Source organism: Alligator sinensis, unplaced genomic scaffold, assembly GCF_000455745.1.
Source record: "Alligator sinensis unplaced genomic scaffold, ASM45574v1 scaffold336_1, whole genome shotgun sequence".
Taxonomy (NCBI): Eukaryota; Metazoa; Chordata; order Crocodylia; family Alligatoridae; genus Alligator; species Alligator sinensis.
In genome coordinates this window covers 428,428-435,846 of record NW_005842917.1, presented here as the reverse complement: position 1 = coordinate 435,846, position 7,419 = coordinate 428,428, and the positions used below count along the sequence as shown (strand labels likewise).

Here is a 7,419-nt window from a genome sequence, read left to right as displayed (position 1 = left end):
TTTGAACCCCGCTTCAGGGAGTTGAAGGCTGCTATTAAATCTCCTCTCAGTCTTCTCTTCTCCAGACTAAATAACCCCAGTTCCCTGAGTCTCTGCTCACAAGTCATGTTCTCCAGCCCCTACCCATTTTTTCTTTCCTCTGCTAGACTCTCTCAATTTGTCCACATCCTTTCTGGAGTTGGGAGGCCCAACACTGGACACCAGACATATATTCTGTCTAAAAACACAACTAAGTAGACAAAGATAATCAAAAGTCCTGCAGCCATTAGAATGACATGCCCATCTCTTTCTGATTTATAGAGCACAATCTAGCATCCTGCAGCACCTTGGCACTGCATTTGATGCTTCTCTGAATGTTACTGCCACACCTGAGTGAATGTTACCCAAAAGTGGGCAACAAAGATGATCAAGAGCCTGGAAAGCAAGTCATGTGAGGAGAGGCTGAGGATGCTAGGCATGTCTGGCTTAGGAAAAGGCACTCAAGAGGGGATATAATAGTGGCCTTCAAATACTTGAAGGACTGCCATAAAGAAGAGGAAAGGCACCTTTCTGTCTTGCTGTTGGAAGCAGGATGTGGGCCACTGGCTTGAAGTGGCACCAAAGTGGGTTTAGGTTGAATCTCAGGAAAAGCTTCTTCACTGCTAAAGCAATGAAGCAGTGGAACAGACATCTAGGGAAGTCGTGGCCTCTCCATACTGGAGGTGTTCAAGGAGAGTTAGTACGGCCACTGGTCGAGGAATATCTAGGCATAGCAATGACTATGTTATTCTGTGGGATTTCCCAGGCTTCTGGGCCTTGCTAGTTTCCCCCTCCCTTCCTTCTCAATGCATCAGAGTGTTTCTAAGCCTTCCCAAATGGCTTTGGGTGTTGGCTCTAGCCATGGCTGGGGATTTTGACTGGGCTGTGCCAATCCTTCTGCTAGGACCAAAGCCAGAGTTTCCTGGCTAGAGAGACTTGCCTTCCTCTCAGGTTCAGACCAATACCTTATTTCAGATCAGGAAGCAATTCCCCCTCCCCAATCAGACTGGTGTGGACTTGGGGGATTTTGATTTCCTTGGCAGCATGGGGCATTGCCTCTACCTGGGATCTCTTGAGCATAGATTGACAACCTTTCATTGAACCCATGCTTTCCCTGTGGCAGGTGAGGGGGTGACGTCTTGTGTTGCATCAGGGTTGATGGTAGTCTTATGGAGAGTTTAGATTATGGGGTCTATAGGATGGTTTGGGAAGGGCTGATCCTACAGCTGATCTACAGGTCCCTTCCAGCCTGCCTTCTCTATGAGTTAATGTTTCTACCCCTGAGTTTCTAACTAGAGTTAAAAACAGACTGCAGAGCTGAGAGATAAGAGCTAGGTTAGGAGAAGCAGCTAACAGGCAGGAGAACTGAAGAAGAAAGGTTGACTTTATTAGTGGAAGACCAAGACCATTAAAAAGGAGAGAGGGTCGCTAACAGCACCTGGTCATTTAGCATTGTTTCTGCCGGCTTCACACTGCCCTCAGAACCAGCTCTTTAAAGAGGTCGGGTCTGGATAGGGGCATATTCTGTGTTTTCCTGTGGTTTGTTCCAGATTGGAGCACGTGCAGCACCCTGCCGAGATGTCAGTGTGAGTTCTGCATAGTGCATATTGTCACTTCTTTTGCTGCTCACCTGGGCATCCCCCTGTGGAAAGACAAATCACAGATCTTCAAGGATAGTAGATCAAAAAGATCCTAGGTCATCAATCATAGATCATGGAGAGAACTAAAAAGCCAGCCTGAACAATGACCATTGCTTCCTCCATCTATGCAAACAATACAACATCCTCCACCAGTGCGTCATCAGCTACAATCCCTGGGCCAACACACATGGCAACAAACACACTAGGTGGCCAGCAAAGTAGGCTTTGCCAAACCCTGCTTGACAGTCTCCTTCATTCAAGCCTAACAAAAAGAAATCAACTTGACTAGGAAATCACCATGTGCTCCACTATATTCCAAGAGAGAGAAAAAAATCCCCATATTATATTTAATGATTTTGCCAGAAACCTCAAATTGCCACCAAAAACATCCATTAAAAACAACCCAGGTGGTGGGCCTTGGGCCAAGAGGGAAAGATCAGAACCCAATGATACGGTAAGGCTAGGAACAGTGATGGCCATCCCACAAATGTCAGAGCAATGACCTATACATTCATCTTTAAGTTGTCTCTCCAGTGGAAGGGCACCACTCAATACTCCAGTATCCTCAGTGCTTAGCAACAGTTCAGGTTGGGTAAAGACTTCTCCATACTCTCCAAAGGTCTCAGCTTCTGCCCAGGCAAGTAATTTGTTGACCTACTATTGGTTGGGGGGGAGGGGGGTTAGAAGACCACTTCCACTGTCTATGTCACACAGGATTCTTTTGCAACCGATTTAGAACAACTACTGACCACCTGCTCCCCTCAGACAACCACAAGAAGGACAAAGAATCCTGTGATTGGACATCCTACCCCCTTGGATGAAACCTTACCCTGGGCCACTGCATTGACTATTTCCAGAAAAAATGAACTGTAAAATCCTCAGATGAAGCCAGTCCTGTCACAGCTGTGCAGAGAAAAGGTGTACAGTCCCACGGATCCATACGTGAAATACCATATTTATGCATATACCGCATGCACTGAAACCCCTTGCTCAATACAAGGAGTGAGTGTGATGATCTCACCTGCATTAGCTGTTGCTCTTGGGTCCTGGCAGAGGTTGCTATGGAAGAAGAACATGAAACAGGAGTTACCAGTCATAAGAATGGGCATCAGACTATCCAAATACTAGAGGGGTGTTTGGGAGAAGCCCAAGGGCTCCTAACTCCCCTTGGACAAGCATGATGGGGAGAGAAGGGGATTCCAAATAAGATCATAATGGACAAACAGCACAAGAATGGGAAGAGGTGAATAGAGGGGCAAGTACCTTTGTGCCTCTGCAGGAGGAGGAGGATGGTCATGGTGAGGCAGGCAGCAGCTCCCAGGGCAACCCCAGCTCTGTATGCAGCTATCTCTATGCTCCCATGTGGACACATGCCCTGCCCTTCTCCTGAACACCAAAAAAGACAATGATATTTCCAGGTATGTAAGGCTAGGAACAGATGTTGCATTTGTCCTTGGGCAGGTTTTAGAGTACCATAGAGCTGAACATTTCCAAGGATGGAGACTGCACACCTTCTCTGGGTATCCTGTTCCAATGCCTGACACCCTCAGAGTCAGAAAGTTCCTCCTCTCAAATACAAAGTCAGACCTTAGACCTGTGTGTGCCTTGTCTATCAGTAGCCAACCTGTGAGGTTACCTGTACTCTGGGTAGCAAAGTTAGCAAAAGGATTGATCATGAAGACTTCCCCTTCCCCCTCCATTTAGCTGAAGAATTTAGGACAAACCCTTAATGACCCCTTAATGACTATTTAACCAGGATGGCCTCCAAAAACTTATCGGTTAGGTTTTGACTTTTCTGTCTCATTGTAATCTGCCTGATCCCTTCTAAACTTTTCATTCCACGGGCCTTAACAGCCCGCTCTTCTTAATGGCCTTGATGTTCCACCAGTCAAGCTAGCCTTTGTTCTGCAGTGCAGCAGTCTGTTAGCTGCTCCTGGCAATGAAGCTGTGACAGGGCGCTGTCCCAAGGCCAGTCACAATGTCAGCCCACCCACCTGTCTAGGGCAGTCCACTGACCTAACTCTTCTGCCACGGCTTTGATGTACCAAAAATACATGGAAAATGTGGGAGGCTGCCCATTTTATTGCCCCGATGCCAAGGCCCAATTACACGTCTCTGAACCTTCCCTTACACCATGTCCTATGTCTCACAGATGGCATCCAGATCCACCATTACTCCTTTGGCCCATTAGCTGGGCCACACTTGTCCTCTGGCCCAAACTTGGCCGCAGGCATCCTCAGACATGCCTTGACCACATGCCCCACAGTAGGGCCTCTACTCTGCCCCCCAATGGGGACTCTTCTCTGGCTGGCCTATGTGTAGTCCTTCAAGACCCCCATGGGCCCTACTCTATGCAGCCTCCAGCTGCCACTACTCTGGCTGGCCTATGCATAGTCCTCCAGGCCTCCACTGACACTACTCTCAGACTCAGCCTCTAGTCCTTCTTTGGGTCATTACTCAGGCCCTCACTAGGGCCATTGCTCTGCCTCTCACTGAGCTGCTAGGTCTTATGTCCCTTGGGCCTCAGGTGTATGTCGACATGCCTGGACCCCAAGCTTGTCCCCTCTATGGGGCAACCCACCACGGGGATGAGAGTATATGGTGCCCCATCCTCACCTTTCACTGGGAAGATACAGGTGTGGCATTTCCTGGAGACTGCCCCACCACAGGCAGCCCCACTACATCATCTATAGTATCATAGTATCATAGTACTTAGGGTCGGAAGGGACCTAAACAGATCATCAGGTTCAACCCCTGCCCCGGGCAGGAACAGGTGCCGGGATCATATCACCCCAGCCAAATATCTGTCCAGCCTCCTCTTGAAGACCCCCAGGGAAGAAAGAGCACCACATCCCTTGGAAGCCCATTCCAGAGTCTGGCAGCCCTGACTCTAAAGTAATGTCTCCTGATGTCCAGCCTGAACCTGCTCTCTAACAATCTGTGGCTGTTATTCTGAGAAACCCCCGGTGGTGCCCGGGGGAACAGAGCCTCACCCAATTTCCACTGGTTCCCCCCTGGTGAGTTTGTACATGGCCACAAGATCCCCTCTCAGCCTTCTTTTGTGGAGGCTGAATAGGTTCAGGCCCTTTAGCCTCTCTTCATAGGGCCTGACCCGCTGCCCCTTGACCATGCGAGTGTTGAAGTGCAGCACCTAGAACTGGATGTAGTACTCCAACTGTGGCCTGACCAGCGCTGCATAGAGGGGAAGGATCTCCTCCCTGGACCTGCTTGTGATGCATCTGTAGATGCACGACAAGGTGTGGTTAGCCTTACTGACCACTTCCTCTCATTGGCGGCTCATGTTCATCCTGGAGTCAGCAATGACTCCAAGATCCCTTTCTGCCAACGTGTTGACAGGAAGGGTGTTCCCCAGCCTATAGGTGTGATGCTGGTTCCTTCTCCTTAGATGCAGCACCTTCCACTTGTCTGTGTTTCATTCCATCCTATTCTCATCCGCCCACTTCTGTAACCTGTCTAGATCTAGCTGGATTCTGTCCCTCCCTTCCAGCGTGCCCACCTTGCCCCACAACTTGGTGTCGTCAGCGAATTTGGACAGCGTGCTTTCCACGCCCACATCCAGATCAATGATAAAGATGTTGAACAATACAGGCCCCAGGATCGAGCCCTGGGGGACTGCACTGCCCATATCCTTCCAGGTCGAAAATGACCCGTCTACCACCACTCTCTGGGTGTGACCACCTAGCCAATTTGCCACCCATCTGATTGCATAGGATCAATGCCACAGACACCTAGTTTTTTTAAGAGAATGTGGTGGGAAACAGTGTCAAAGGCCTTCTTAAAGTCCAGGAAGATGACATTCACCTCAACACCCTCAACCAGGGACTTTGTGACCTGATCATAAAAGGAAACCAGGTTAGTCAGGCAGGTTCAGCCCTCATGAGCCCATGTTGATTGCCCCTGAGCATTGCCTCCTCTGCTGGGCCCTTGCAGATGTGCTCCTTGATAATTTTCTCAAAGGTCTTCCCAAGGACAGAGGTAAGACTGACTAGCCTATAATTGCCGGGGTCCTCCTTTCTCCCCTTCTTGTGAATGAGAACTACACTGGCCCTTTTCCAATCCTCTGGCACCTGGCCAGAGCCCTGCCAATTCCCTCAGCACCCTCGCGTGAAGAGCATCTGGACCTACTGATTTAAACACATCCAGCCCCTCCAAAAGTTCCCTGACTAGGTCGTCCCTGACCCTAGGCATGGCAGTGCCTCCCCTGTGTCTGTCCATAATCCTCGTGGGGGAAATATCCCACTCCCTGTTCAGGAATATGGAGGCAAAGAATTCGTTAAAAAGGTCAGCTTTTTCATTTGCTGTAGTCACCAGATTGCCTACCCTGTCCTGTAGGGGCCCCACATTACCCAGTGCCTTCTTCTTACTCCCTATGTATTTGAAAAAGGACTATTTATTATCCTTAATTCTGGTCGCTAGCCCTAGCTCCATCTCTGCCTTGGCCTTCCTAACTGCCTCCCTGCAGTCCTGAGCAACGGAGGTGTAATCCTCCTTGGTGATAGCCCCTTGCTTCCACTGTTTGTACGCCTCCTTTTTTGCTCTCAGGCATCCCTGGATGCCTTTGCTAAGCCATAGGGGCTTCTTAGCACTCCTGCCCCCCTTGGTGCGCACTGGGACTGACTCCCTTTGAGCTCGGAGGATCGTCTCCTTGCCGAACAAGCACCCGTCTTGGACTTGGCCCTCCTGAAGTCAAGGACTTTTGCCTTACTGCTTGCTTTCAACACCCTGCGCTGGACAGTAAATTCCAGCAGGCGATGATCACTGTTGCCCAGGTGGTTGAGTACCCGCAGACCCCCCACCAAGTCGTTGCCTGTGGCAAGGACCAGGTCCAGCAAGGCATTTCCCCTAGTGGGACAATGCACCTCCTAGGTTAGGTGGAGGTCCTGTATCCCTGCCATTGATGAAACCTTACCCTGGACCAATGCATTGACTATTTCTGGAAAAAGTGAACTGTGAAACCCTCAGATGAAGCCACTATCGTCACAACTGTACAGAGAAAAGCTGTACAGTCTTACAGACCTATCCATGAAATACCATATCCATGAAAGACCTGGCTGACTGCTCCTCCTAGCAGATGTCTGGTAGTTTAGGTCACCCGTGACAACTACATCCCTTGACTTTACAGCCTCCGTGAGCTGACCTGAGAATTCCCGGTCCAGCTCATCCCCCTGGTGAGGCGGTCTGTAGTAGACGCCTACTATCAAGTCCCTTTCCCCCCGACCCCCTTGCATTCTTACCCAGAGCACCTCAATTTGCCCCTCCTCTAACCCTATCCTGACCAGCAAGGATGTGTATTGCTCTTTGACATAGAGCACTACACCCCCACTTCTTTCCTGCCCTGTCTTGCCTGTACAGACTGTAGTCCTTGATGTCTACTGCCCAGCCCCAGCAGGATGTAGTTTTGTGTCCCCATAGTTCCTACCCTGACTCCAGGTGCTCTGGGACCTGCAGTCTGAAGGCTGAGTGATGTTGTTCCTCTGGCTCCCTACACGTAACTGCCGGCTCTGCTACTAGGGCCTACTAGGGCCTGGGCTTTTATGGAGACTGCCCCCCCCTCCTCCAATTCAGTGGCCTCTTCTGGTCATGTGACCATCCAATTGGGCCAACCACACCTGCTGGCTACTATTTCACAGCTCTGCAGATTGTTTGGGGTTTTTTTCTAACTCCTTCCAGTGAAGTTCTGTTTGTTTTTGCTTCCAACCTAAAGTGAATTATCCTGCCCTAGGCCCCCAGCAATTAATAA

At 49.8% G+C, this 7,419-nt stretch overlaps 1 long non-coding RNA gene across 1 annotated transcript; it reads right to left on the bottom strand.

Moving 5' to 3' along the window:
* Window positions 1-1,151: 1,151 nt before the first annotated feature.
* On the bottom strand, window positions 1,152-7,172 carry LOC102375823. The gene is made up of 4 exons (XR_325207.3): window positions 7,099-7,172; window positions 2,922-3,044; window positions 2,680-2,717; window positions 1,152-1,660 (listed from the first exon to the last, which is right to left on the bottom strand). It is a non-coding gene; the product is annotated as an uncharacterized LOC102375823 (long non-coding RNA).
* Window positions 7,173-7,419: the final 247 nt, after the last annotated feature.